We start from the raw sequence: 15327 nt of genomic DNA, 5'->3' as shown, positions 1-15327 counted from the left end.
ATATTATGTTTTCAGTTGGAAAATCGTAACTTCGGTATGTGTGCTATACACTGAGCATGTTTTTCTATAAATCTGTTAGAGGCCCAGAAGGAAGAGGAGTATAAAGACTCAGACAACAACTGACACCAAAGATGTTGCTTACCAAACGGATTTCACAATGGAGCAACTACTATTTGAGGCACAGTGTGGTCCAGTCAATATTCAGACTCGTGATTCATATGTCTAGTGGCTGGAAAATGAATGGAATCTCACCTGCAATCCCTGCAAAGTTACCATGGACCATTGCTAATTTGTGCAAACTCGCCCCGATGAAACTGAAGACAATGAAGATTCATTGCAATTGCTCGCAGACCCTTTGACACAATCTACACCCTCTAAAAAATGTTCCACTCAACAAACATTCAATGTTACTCGTTTCTCCAAATCATGTAGAAATATCACAGCCTGAACAAACAGAGGCTGAAGCTTCAACGCAATTGACTGAGGAATTTGCTCAAGATCTCTACTTCAGTTTGCCTAGTTTGGGGAAAATGTCCACCACCGTTGAGTCGCAAAACACAGTACTGCATGACAATTGGCTATTAAAGGAGCAAAAATACATTGTATTTGAAAGCTTCCTGCTGGAGATTATACAAATGCTGAAATGTGATCATAAATTAAGAGGGAAAATATCCGGGGAGCCATTGGTGAATGTGTCTCGTGTATTACAAGGCACCAACCTGAAAATCCAGGCCAGCTGTGTCCACAACCATAATACATTTTCATGGTCTGCTCAATCGATGCTCGGCAAAGTGCCGGCTGGAAATTTACTTTGTTCAGCAGCTTTACTGTTCAGCGGATTGACTTTTAGTAAGATTTCCAGTTTCTGTCAATTTGTGGGACTTGAGCGCCTTGCTAAAACCCAGTATTACAAATATCAGAGGGAATTCCTATTCCCTGCTAGAGTAATGCATGGAAACTCGAACAGATGTCAATGGCCTCTGTTAGGTAAGATTTTCATACTAATGTTAAATCTTCCTGGCCTGTGTGAACCCCAGAAAGTTTAACTTTACTGGTGGATTATTTTTTCTTATACCTCTGTGAGTGGGAACCTTTTTCTACACTCACAGAGTATTTTACTCTTTTTATGGGTGTAATTTTTGGACTCTCCATAGTGTCTTTTAAAATGTTTCCTCTTTGACAACTTTTTGGCAATAAGTGCCTGTTGTTGCTGGGTTGCTCAAGGGCAGAAAGGGCTACAGTTCCCAAGGGTAGAGAGGGTCTTTGGATCACTTTTACATTATGTTGAGTGCTGGTGAGCTACTGAGTATCCCCTTTCTCATTTTAAGGACAAACCTACCATTAATGGCTGGTGGCAGTAATTTGTTGAAACTGTTACTGATGTGAAAGGCTTACCTAGACTTCATTAGAGGATTCAAACTGTCTTCGCATTATAAGAAATTATGTTTTAACCTTTCTGCAAAATATATAAAAGGTTAGTTTACTTACTTTAGAAATGTTCTGTCATTCTGGAAAGTAGATATAAGGTTATTTTACTCACCTGTGAATTGGTTGTGCCTCTTCCACACAAGTAATGCTGTTGGTTTCACTTTATTATTCCTGTTAGGATAATTGTATACGTGTCCCCCAATGGGGTTTTACTTTCCCTAACTTGCTGTTAGCCTGCCCAGAATAAGTCTGCCTTAGGTTTTATATACCTAGAATAACTTTGGGTCATTCATAAAGTGTGACATTGGGTTTTGCTTTCCCTGATCAGTTTTAAATAGACACAAAAAGAGTCTTAGGTTACACCTGCCTTTAAGTTGCAAATAGCTCCTGGAAAAGTGTATAGGTTGGACTTACCTTGAGTGTGACTGTGTTATCCCAAAATAAGTTAGAGTTATTGCGTCCCTTAGTTTGTGAACTGAAAATCTTCTGTAATTGAATATTCCACCCCAAGGTCCCACTCCAGTAGAATAACTCTGTTATCCTGAATCAGAGTTATAGGTTTATACTCTGCCTATTATCTGTGTTTCACTAGATCAGAAAAGTATATTGTCCAGTTGAAATCACTATGTTATTTCTTGCTGAGCGTCACGGTACAACTGATAGGGTCTATTACCCTGGTATTACTGAACATAATCTAAAAGTAACTATTGGTTTTGACTTCCCAAGAACTCCTGTTAGGTGTTCCAAATAAGGTTATATGCTTTGGTCTGTGTACCTTCAAGCATAGTGTTGTGTTTTTATAAATGTGGTTATATAAAATGTGATTGTACTTATTTACCGCAAGATTTATCCAGCTCTGCTCGTGTTTAAATCAAGCATTTGCTTTTTTACAATACATTGTGGTTCTTTGTTTCTTTGGACCGTTTGTATTACAATTTAATTTGTACTGATTCTACAGCCCTCTCTCCCTCCTAAAATAAGCCTTGCTGCTCTGTCTACGCTGCCCTGAACTCAGGTGGTACAGCCTTATGCTAAGAGTGGTGTCTTGGACTTCCTCAAACCCCCCGGCGCTATTAGCGCCGGATCACAGGTTTGGCGGAACGGTAAATCCCCATTCCCCATTGGGCCCATTCGGGAATTTCCCATTCTCCATTGGACCCAATGGGGAATGTTCGGCGCTATTACCGCTGCTGGTAATAGTGCCGAAAATCATAAAAATTGCGGCTCAGAGCTGGGGGTAAATCCGCCAAGTCTGTGATTTGGCAGACCCTTAAATGCGGTGATAATAGCGTTACCACCGCATTTAAGTGTTACCGCCAAACTCGTGATGAGGCAGTTAGTCGTGACTGCCAGCCAAGCTACCTAGATTGATCTGGCTTGTCCAGAAAGTTCCCCTGATTCACTAAACCGAGAGTGGCCTCCTAAAATTAGGGCCATCGGGTAAGAGTTTAGAAATCCATCTTAACACCCTCCTCCAGCACTTGTACACCCATAGGCTCCTCCTTCCATCCCCTATGCACTAGCACAGCCGATTGGCACAAAGCCTAGTCAGAGCATGAATGTAATTTATCTAGTATGGGCACGCAATGTCACCTGTCTCACATGATGGTAGAGAGGGCTGCCTCAGGTGTGCAAGGGAGTATGAATGGCCATGCATGAATTATAGTAAGTGCCGTGAAATTGAAGGCAGTTCCCTGTTATGCTCACGCCAGAATGAATACAACCCTCTAGGGAAAGAAGCCAAGATATAGCTTGCAAGGATAACAAGGTTTAATTGTACAGAATACAAAAAATATAAGCAAAGGACTCTGCTGCTCGAGAACGTTCTGACTCCAGAATGAATGTTGTTGCTTTTTGAGAGGTCACAGCGTCAGTAATGACATCACATATAGGGTCTGAACCAGCACAGTTGATTGGTAAGACAGTATACATGATCCTGCTCCTGCACTTACACTATCTCAATGTCACTAAGCCTAGTAAGATCGTCGTTTTTTTGTCCTCCCTCTGTTTCCCCTCCCTTGCCTTGTCACGTCTTGAAACATTTGTGTATCAGCACATTATAAATGCCATATCATATCATAGGGGATGCCAGGCAACAATTGGTTTGTTTCTCAGCCGTCTGTCGATTCCCACGTGGGCCAGCTGGGCTCATCTCTCCATGGAGTGAAGGGCAGGTCTCTCATAAGTTACATTGTGAAAACTCTGATAATATGCTAAGCCTACTACTACATCACTATGGCGTGCACCTGGGAGACTCAGGGGCTGGTGCCAGGGGGAAGGGAGGAAGAAATACAGTCACACTGTCCCACACATTCTGCGCTTTGTGCCATGAAATAGTACTGGACGAGGGAGAGGTGGGGTTTCGATAGAATTTTCTTACAGAGATGATATATCCCCGGAGGTAGCAACAACACATACCTTTCTGGATCCTTCTTATGGTCTTGTGGCAAAACATATTTTACATAGCTGTTTGTAACTGTCCTTGGTTTTCTGAACCACTTGCCCAAAGCAGCGTCTTGTCCAGTTTTTTTTTTGTGACATTCTTTCACAAAATCGAAACCTACCCATCTCTGGCTGCAGTCACTGAAAACAGGATGCTATTGTTATTTGGTCTTGAGCAAAAGTCAGCAACTGCTCGAATACCCACAAAAAATTATAACATTTGCTATATTGAAAGTGGACATACGAAAATGTAGTTTCCATTTCTGCGATCTGTTGTTCGGAGCGGTTAGTCAACGTGACATTGAGCAAATGGAACTTCTTGAAATTATGTAAGCTCAACTATACATAATATTTGTGCGATTAAAAATGGAATGTGTGCTGTATGCATAATTACTAATTCAGCGACGTGAAAAAGTGCGATTTGACCAAAAGAATTGACACAGTACGTTACGTTAAGTTGAATGATATTTATACCACACACTATAAAAAACTGAGTGCATAACCCGCGGTTTGTTTTAGCTGTTTAGTAATGATTGTTATCTGTGTATAGTTTAAAGAGGAGTGAATAGAGATTTTTTGGGACGTATTGCTTACTGAGCTTGCACACCAATATATTGTGTGCAGAGTTATGGGCTGTTAGATGGACCATATTGTGATGATTATTGCTCAAAGACTCGCAACCCCAACCTGTATGCAGGCTAATGATATCTAAACCGCTTTGTCCCGTGGAATATCCTGATGTGCTGTCACCGTTGCATCCTTGTGCACCATAAAGTGGGGATAAGGGGAGGGGCGGGGGCTGAACCTTTTCCCTGTGCACTTGGTTCTCTTTTCAATCACTAATCTTACCAGTTCCATTACAATGTCACCTGTCTGTGGTTCAACATAAAACATTACTATTGTTGTCCTTATTTTCTGCAAGGCCCGCTATGTGAAGCAGAAGCATCTGGTTCTCCATCCCATTCGGAGCTATACCTATTACACAGCGCTAAACTTTCTCAAATACTCCCCCATGTTGTCATATTTTTGTGTTCATTCTGTGTGGTTTGTGTTTATGATTAGGTTTCATCCGTTTCTGAATTATACCGTAACTTGTTATATTTCGATTGCAGAATGACTACTAAAATATATTATTTTATTCTGTTTTCTACACAGCTATATTGTACTGTTCTGCGCATGCCATAGTTTTCAGCTACCGTCAGATGGATTTTTCAACTAACATTGGCAGATAATCATCAACTGTGCTTATTTGATCACCATTATGTGGGACTATCGACAGGGATCAATCTGCCCTTTGGCAGTACCAGCAATAAGGAGCAGCCTGTCATTGTTTCTGTTGTGAAAATGTGCTGATGCAAAAGCGTTGCGCTTAAAAGTGCAAACAATCCATATCTTCTCATGAGCGGAACACCATGTGCGTCATTAGAAAGTTTTCCTAGTGTAACATAAGAACACACAAGAATTGGAGTATAGGGATTGATCAATCGCTGATCACAATCGGCGTATCATGAGGAAGTTATATATTTTTTTGATATTTGTTTTAAAAAAAATGTATTTATAATTTCCGCATAGAGCACACAGAATAATCAACCAACCAAATTCTTTGAAACAGAATTACATAACAACATGGTAAAAATATAAAACACCATTGATGAACATATATACAATCATATATATATACCCTAAATACACAACCCCCTACCCCCAACAGTAGTAAACACAAATTATACAATCAATTTCCCCCAAATCGTCTCATAAGAAGCCACTTTGTCATTTCTCCTGTAAATCACCAATTCCACCGTTGCAAGCCTGTGCATCTCATCAATCCACTCCTCAATCTGCAGGGCAACTTTAGACTTCCAACCCCTCAGGATCAGTCTTTTGCCAACAATTGCACATTTAAACAGCCATTTTTTCTGGGGTGCAGTCAAATCAGTTAGTAATCCATCATCGCCTAAAATCATAGTCTTGAAATCTAAGTCAATGCTCTCACCCAAAACATCTCCACAAATCTCACACACTTTTGTCCAAAAACTACCAACTCGTACACAGCTCCATAACATATGCTCAAACGTACCAACCTCCTGGACACAGCCCCAAGATTCATCTGAGTCTGAAATACCCGATTTCTTCAAACGTTCCGGGTACCAATAAACTCTATTCAAGATCTTTATTTGCCTAGATCTCTTCCCAAGATTCAGTGAGCAGAGCATTACATTCCCACACATATTCTGCCAAAGCTCCTGAGAAATATCATAGTTAATCCTCCTGCTCTATTCATCACAGAGTTTATCATTATTCTTGTAATTTGCAACAATTCATTTATATATTTTACTAGCCAGCCCTCCTTCCCCTGGTTTTGGTTTGGCCAGAAAAATGTTCAAATCCACTCTGTGAGTCCAATCAATTTCACCAATCGAATTCTTCAGACACCTGTAGTCTGCATTTGCAAAACCTGAAATGATCCAATTATCTTGCACTTCACCAGCAGTCATCCACCTCCCGTCACTCTCAAGATCTCCAATCAATTCCACACCTCCTAAAAACCACTCTGGCCAGAACAACATTCTTCTATTGTCCCTTATTTTCGGATTTAACCAAATCGACACATGCAGTGATTTTAGGGCATCAAAACCCAATAATTCCAGCAGTTTACGCCAAGATTCCCTTAGAAATTCTGTGGCAGAATTCTTCCCCCAGCCCGACTTAGATAGAGTAGTCAGGAGAGCTCTTGGGGTCAACGGACCAGAAAAACTTGACCCTGCAATAGACCAGGCACCCGGATCACTATCCAAAAATGGAATAAACGATTGGGCCAAAAATGCCAAGTGGTAGGCTGTAAAATTCAGGACCCCCAGCCCAGCACGATCCACTGGCAGCTGAAGTTTCCAAATTCTAAGCCTTGGAGATTTGCGATCCCAAAGAAATTCCTGCATTGATCATTCAAACTCCTCCCAGGAGTGAGGTCTGACCTTCAGAGGTAACATGCATCAATAAGAGTATAATTTATTTTTGGGGATGAAACCATCTTAAGAGCATTCACCCTACCCCATAGAGACAAATTCAAATATGACCACCTCTTCAAATCCACCTTAAAGCCATTACAAACCTCCTTCAAGTTTACATCAATCATGTCATCTACTTGCGGCGTCAACCAGATACCCAAGTAACGCATTTCCGTTTCACACCACCTGAAACCCATGGACATAACCAAAGTCTTATTGCATGTAAATGTGAGATTTTATCCAATTGATTTTGTAACCAGGAGTCTCATAGAAGCTCGTCAAAATTTGCATTAAAGCGGGAAGTGAATTACTCAAATCTTGTAGGACAAGCAACAGATCGTCCGCATAAAACCACACCTTCTGCATAACACCCCAGCAACTCACACCACATAAATCCGGATTACTCCTAAGCGCTATTGACAGCGGCTCAATGGAGATGACAAATAAAATGAGTGAGAGTGGGCACCCCTGCCTGGTACCCCTTTCTAGATGAAATGGTCCTGAACACAAACCGTTAGTTTTCACGTCCGCTGTCGGTTTTGCATACAACAACTTAATCCATGAGATATAGTTTCTACTTATATTCATCTCCTCTAAAACCGAATATAAATACTCCCAATTAACTCGATCAAATGCCTTTTCGGCATTGAGAGACAGGACAGCTATATCCTTTTCTGAATTCAAAGCCTGACCCATAGTCAGTAACAGTTTGCGGATGTTGCTCGATGTACGCCTGTTCTTGATAAAACCTGATTCATCACTATGAATCAGAATTGGCAGAAACATATTGATCCTCAGGGCAAGGACCTTAGATAGGATTTTATTATCTGTATTGATAAGACTGATTGGGCGGTAACTAGATATTACATTTTCCTCCTTCCCTCTTTTAAGAAACACTGAAATTGATGCATGACTAGTACTCTCAGGCAACAAGCCGTCTCTTCTAGAAGCCACATACACATCCTTCAACAATTCAAGTACGGAATCAGGTAGTACTTTGTCAAATTCAACCGGCAGTCCGTAGGGCCCTGGAGCCCTACCAGTGTTCCATTTTTGTATCGCCACTCACAATTCATCTATCGTCAGTTCTTTCCCACGGGTCGAGCTATCTTCTTCTGAGAGCTTTGGGATGTTTAAATTGTGAAAAAAATCTGCCTCATTATGATATAGGTTCGTATAGTACTGTCTAAACATCTCATTAATTTCTCTTGGATCAAATGTAATTTTACCGTCAGCATTCAAGATAGAACTAATTGCTGCATCTGAATTTCTTTTTTCTCAATCTATATGCCATCCATCGATCACATTTCTCACCCCGTTCAAAGTACGTACACTTAGAATAATATATGGAACGTTCCGCCTTTTCACACAGGATATTTTCCATCTCCCATTTCAGCTTCCGCAGTTCTATTTTCTTTGCAGAGTCTGTCTGGTCAATCATCAAATCTCTACACAAATTTCTTATTCTTAAATCCAGATCTAATCTAATACCCTCATCTTTTTTTCATTTCCCGCATGACAGGCCCAAAAGCATCCCCTGCATTCTGCATTTAAATGCCTCCCACACAACTAGTCTCGTCAGAACGATTCTCATTTACAAAATGATTCGCCTCTGAAACAATTCTTTCCAGTATATCTCCATCAGACAGTATGGAGGTGTTCATTTTCCAATTAAATGACCTACACTGATCAAACTTGGTTTTTAGATGTATAGTAACCGGGGCATGGTCGGCCAAGAAGATATTTCCGATATTACTGAAAACATGATTCTCCGTCAACACCCCACCAGTTAATATCATATTCAGCCTCGAAGATGTAGCATGAGCCCCAGAAAAGAAACTATATTCACGCACATTTGAATTCATCAGTTGATCAGTTGTCTTTTAAATTGTGTTCTTCCATAAGAGCTTTCAGAGCAAGGCAATGTGGGTCATTCTTTTCACCCCGTCTAACTTTACTCCTATCCATAATAGGGTTCAAAATTGTATTAAAATCCCCCCGCCCCAAGTAGAATATTTGGTGACTCTAGGTCTTTGATCATCTGTGAGACACGTCTATAAAAAGCACCATCATCCACAGTGGGGGCGTAAAGATTGCAAAGAACCACACGTTCCCCCTGAATCTCAACCAATATAGCAGCCAACCGTCCTTCCTTATCCAAGCATTCTTTCAAGATCTTTAATGGGATCCTTTTACAAACAAGAATTGCAACCCCTCTGGATCTGGATGTGAAAGACGACCCAAAAGCATGTCCAACCCATTCCTTCTCAAGACCTTTAATTTCGTCATTCATTATGTGGGTCTCCTGTAAAAAGCAAATATCAGCTTTCATGTCCTCTAAACAATTCAAGATTTTCTTTCTCTTCATCAGATTGTTAATCCCATTTACATTCCAAGATACCACACTCAAGTTCCTACCAGAAATCTTATTGACTCTCCCTGTCATGTTCTCCCCGTCACAACAGAAGACCAATCTCAACACTATACAAAAAAGAAAAAAACTTCCACCCTCTTAAGTGAAAGTTGTAGCCCAGAAGCCAAAGCAACCCAATAGAATAGGAAAAGAAAAATATTTGACAAACCCAAGTCCCAGGACCCCACCCCCAACCCCTATAGAACTCAAAGATACAGTTTCAACAGATTTAAAAGTATCTAAAAACATGCCCTGAAAACTCCTAACTGACATCCTACTAATATTAATCCTCATCCCTGGACAAAACTCATCCATAAGCGGCCTAAATACATATATTAACTGTTCACACCATCCTTCCCCTCCACGCCCCGCATATCCTTTACAAATAGCCCTGGTCCCCATGGGCCAGCTGACCTCTGCTCATTTTCGAAGTAAAAAAACGCATGCTATATCTCTAAATGTGATGAACCATTTAAAAATAAATAAATAAATAAACCTTGGACCCGCTATTAATGACTAAGCACAATGAGAAAGCCTCCAACATCCAAACATCCCTAAAACCTCACTCTGCGTACCTGAGACAAAACCTCACCCAAGTGGATACCAGCGACACCCCAGGACCAATTAGCACCAGCACCCTTCCTGGACTATGAGAGCACATGCTAATACGTCTGAAATCCAAGGCACCCATTAGCCCCTCATTCCCAGATCACTCGATGAACCATATATACACATTACTCCCATTCTTATCCAAATCATCAAGCACTCATACATTCCCAAAATCCCATTCATCCTCCACATTTCTAACTCATACTCTGGAGGTATGCCCAAAGTTGTCTTTTTTTCCCCAGTGTTGCTAACAAAGAAATAACCCAGCAAAGCAATGCCTACGTCTAATAATGAAGAACACACATTTTCAAACTTTCATTGCTGCACAAGCATGGTCAAAAACCTAGGCCATCATCAACAAATACCGAAATAGTGCAAGACTCAAAGCATTATACAGAGTCATGTAACATTGGATCCCTAGTTACTCTTTGAATCAGACTGGATAGAATTGCATAGTGTGTAACGTGAGAGAAACACTTATCCCACTATAGGGCCTCATTACGAGAATGGAGGTAGTCATGGAGCTATTAGCTCCATGGCTGCCTCCGTTCCGGGCTCCATTACCGGGTTCCTGCAATGGGGACTTACCGGGTTACTCATAGGAGGACCCAGTAAGTCCTCCTGGCAGGAACCCATCCCCATTTGAGCCCCCATAGGGCTCAATGGGAATGGGGAGGGAGGTAATAACGGGCAGATTACATCTGGCCCGTTATTGCCTCCCTCTTCCCATCGCGTGACCCGGAAAGCACGCCTGGTTTTACCAGGCATGCTATCCGGGTCCCGCGATTGGAAGCTCGTAATCGGCACTCCCGTAATGAAGGGGTCCGGTCCCTTATAATGAGGTCCTATGCACGGTACTACACCTCATAAAAAATCTTGAGGTGTGGGCAGCGCTTAAATATGTTCCAAAAATAACCATAACCCCAAATCACAGTTAAACGCGTGCGCAGTTGAGTGACCATTTACCTCCAAGACACACCAATGAAACAGCACGTAATGGCATAAATGTTCACCCTTTCTATGTTTTGTGCACATTCAGTGCCAAAGCGTAATATATGACCATTGAAACCGATAACATGGTATTCTTGTCCAGGTAGCCCTAATTGTTCTAGACATAACATCAAGAATATGAACATTATATTAATTTAAGCGCTAAACACCGTGATGTGTATTGCCCAGTCAAATTTGCAAGTTTCACGTGCCTTTACAATGACGAAAGCGTTTTGGAGAACGATCAACTCCCCTTCCGACCCCCACCAGTAACAATATGCACATATGAATTAATGCAATGATGGCTTACATTTCAGTCAGATGTACTATTTAAAGAGTCCCGACCCCATTCTAGTAAGTCAAAAATAGTTAATATCATTAAACTTAAAGCACCTCCACGAACTGACATTTCATTGTCACTACTTGGGGTTCACAGACAAACACTTCTTCCGAATTCAGTAATCACATGTTAAACCTCCTATGGGTGTGACTGCTCTTTCATTTAGACTCTAAATGAATGAGCAGTCACACCTACAGCTGAGTTAATTCACCGAGTCCCACTGACAGGCCTTTTGTTTCTTTTAGAACCGGGATTCACAAAAGCCACCGTCTCTCTAGTGCTGGATCCTTGCCACTTGACAGATTCCCTAGAAAGTACAGTCCGGCTATCTTTACTTCTAAATAGCATGTAAAGAGCCGCAGCGTTCCTAATTAAGAGAGTGGGCCAAGGTGTAGTACGTATGTTATTCCTGCTACCTTTCCTTGTGTAAGCACTGCACCTTCTGTCTGGGCCAATGGCTTTGGACAGCCTCCAGATTGAAGGATAACGACCAAGCAGGGCAAGGTCATAAATCAATGTCCAACGATTTCCAAAGTTGCCACGGTGCCTGGAAAATGCCACCCGCCTCGCTCACCGAAGACACATTCCTGAGCGCAAATGCGAAGTCGAGTAAAACACACTGGCAGCAACGTGAAGACACATTCAGCGCATACAGGATCCAATAGGCATCCCTTCACACGTGCCGAGCTTAGCGTAGTGTAGGCCCCGTGATTCTCCGTGAATCAACCTGCCTAGTAGTCAACACTTACCAGTTAAACAGGTTGCACTGCAGGACCAAGGACAGGTCCATAAGTTGCCGGCGTTCGTGCAAGTCAGAGGGCGCATATCGTGAGCAAGCATGTGGAAGGCAACCAATCTCACGCCAAGGCACGTTAATGTTCCTAATAAGGCACATTAGTGAAACCCCATACGCCCTTTGAGTCAGTAACTGCAAGGCACGCACAGGGACGTCTGATGCAGTATGAGGAAGTTACAAACAACATTGGAAGCATGCAATGTTCACTAGCTATAACTTGAATGGCAAAAACATATCGTTCATTTTGTGGACTTAATATTCTCTTATGAGCATTCTTTGAAAAATAAACACTTTGTTATATTGCAGACTATTGATGTTTTCTTTTTAAAAAAAGTTTGCTCTCCTATTTGGGACAAGAAAGCTGTGAGAGGATGTGTGTGTTTATCTTCATGGTTCTGCATTAAGTAATGTTATGGTGGGGGTGATAACGGGCATGTTTGGCTACGCTGCCCACGAACGTCATGAAAATAGGTGGAACATATTGTTTGGATTAGTGATGTCAGTTTAAGGGGCCGGTGATCTGTGTTCTTGTCGCGACAGCACTTGATCTTAGGGAGATGCATCAATAGATAAGATTAGCACAAGATTGCCACGCACAACCCGTTGTTTTCGCATGCATAAAAGTGAGGAAAACTAAGGTAAGATTTTTTTTTAAGATTGGTTACAGTATGCTTAAAAATACATGCGAACTATTCCTTTAATTTGTGGCATCGCCCAACATAGCATAGACTTAGGGCCTCATCACGAGTTCGGCAGTAATGCAGCTGTTTTCCCGTCGGATGTAAATAGCGCTAACGCCAAGGCCCTCAGCGGATAATCCGCTAAATCAGGAGTTATCGTGCACACGCACCGGGACATGGCGTTAGCGCAAATAGCGTAAAACGGGTAGAACCCTTAAATCCGGCGCACTGTGCGCTACCGCCTTATCGCGGTAATAGCATGCACCATGAGTGCATTCTATTAGCGTGTGGGAAACGCTTCACTGCCTGAACGGGAAACAAATCGGCGGCCATCTTGGAAATCACAATCCGTCGGATATCACAGCCTCTGGAAGCTACCCACGCCACCTAACACCAAAACATGTCAGAGGAGCGCACTAGGGGCAAGACTGCCCTGGACAGGATGAGAAAGCCCAAATTCAGCAACCAGGAGCTGGCTGTACTGGTGGAGGAGGCCGAGACACATCATGAGGAGCTGCAGCAGCTCAAAACCAATGGCCAGCGCAGAGCACACATTTAGCGCAACATCAGCCAAAGGGTCACTGCTGTGGGGCGCGTGCCCCAGGATGGGGAGGATTGCCGCAAGCGCCTCAACAACCTGCGTGTGCGAGTCCGCAGCATCCTCTCACAGCACAGGAGTGCCAGCAGGGGCACTGGAGGAGGGCCACCACCACCCCCACCCGAACTCACATCTTGGGAGGAAAAGGTAAGTGCCCTGATTGATATTGGCACCATCGAGGGAATTGGTGGAGCGGAGGCAGGCACTGGCATCGATCCAACTGCAGGTGAGTCACACCCCGAATGCATGCAACTGAAAGTACCACACATGCAGACCCTGAGTGAATGAATGTGAAGAAATGTGTGTGAGGAACTGCAGACACCCATAAGTGAGCCCTACATCCATTGAACCGTAGTGCTGCCTAGACGACCCTGCACGTGCAGTGCATCAATGTTAAGGGCAGGGGATAGACATCCATAGCCATAGGACAGCTACGTAGAGTTTGAGTGTGCATGAATACACCCCCAAGACCCTGAGCCCAGTGCACCCTAACCACGCATGCAATCTTGTCACTGAAACATTCCCATGCAGTGTACCTCCATACTCACTCACACCAAGCACTACATGGCGACTGAACAAAATGCAAGTTGAATGCGTGATTGATACTGTCTTCAATCCCACTTGTTAGCATGAACTGCATTACACTAATGTAGGTAGCATTGAACTAAAACCACACCCTATGTAACCCACAGGCACACGTCAAAGCCAACGGGACAAAGATGATGGGGAGGAGGCCACACCATCACAGCGCCCATGGCAGCGAGCCTCCACCAGCACCACCACCCCACAAAGAGGCCGCATGGAAGTGAGCCGACCCAGGCCACCCCCACTTCACCACAAAGCAGCCCTACCAGACCGCAGCAGCACCCACATGCCCGCAGGGAGGCCACCGCCAGCTACCAGACACAGCCCCGATGCAGAGGGACTGACCTGCGGATCGGAGCTCGACTTGGGAGTGACACCTCCACGTGCACATCATGCAGGAGGACAGCATTCACCCGGAAGCAGTGACGCAGAAGGGATGGTCACACCACAGGGAACCCCAAGGCCAGGCACACAGCAAGCACAAAGCCCACATGTGCATTGTGTCCGCACACCACAGCCGGACAAGGACACGCCATCATATGGCAGCCCTGAAGACCGGCACTCAGAGCCTGGCAGCCCAATCCAAGGCGGCGCCATGTCCCCATGCAGCCCTCCCCGACAGGGCACAAGTGGCAGGCCGGCACATGCCACACCAGGGGTGCCCTTCATCACAGGGGCAGCAGTGATGGGCTGACAACGTGATTGAGGCCAAACAGGCCAAGGTGGAATCAATGACCAAGGTGCACAGCCGGCACATCAAGGCTATCAGTGCATCCATACGCCATGGATGCAAATACATAGCGTGTGACAATGCGCGCACACGCAGAGTTGTAGAGCAATGTACCGCTGCCCTGACAGGGTTTGGACAGAGTGAGGGAGTTGTGCGAGGCAGTGTCAGCACTTGCTGAGCAAACAAGGGAGGGAAACAACCTCATCCGACAGCACATGCAGGCAACCGGGTCAGGCCCTTCAACCTCAACCACACCCACGGAGGGATCCCTTGAGCCATCTTCTAGGCGCCGGTCTATGCGCCACCTGAGGTCACACACACCAGAGGGGCCAGACAAGGAAAGCGCCCACGACCATCCTAGTGGTACATGGCATCGTTGTTGGTGCCCTGATAAGACACATGCACCTATCTGCACAGTTGTGGGGAGTTCACTGGGGGGAGGGGGGATTGTGTGCTGGGTGTTCACTGGGGGCAGATGGAATTGTGTGCTGGGTGTTCACTGGGGGAGGGGGGATTGTGTGCTGGGTGTTCACTGGGGGAGGGGGGTTTGTTGCACTGAGAATAAATCACATTTCAAAAATCACAAAGCATGGACAGTAGTGATTGTGGAAAAATTATATTTAATGTTGAAGTGACATCTTTTCAATTTACCCATCACCCGTGTTAGAAAAATACATTAATCAATTTCTGTCTCGCCAACCTCCCCTCCCT

Source organism: Ambystoma mexicanum, chromosome 10 (genome assembly GCF_040938575.1).
Source record: "Ambystoma mexicanum isolate Mex_15411 chromosome 10, UKY_AmexF1_1, whole genome shotgun sequence".
NCBI classification, from domain to species: Eukaryota; Metazoa; Chordata; class Amphibia; order Caudata; family Ambystomatidae; genus Ambystoma; species Ambystoma mexicanum.
Note: the sequence above shows the minus strand (reverse complement) of the source record.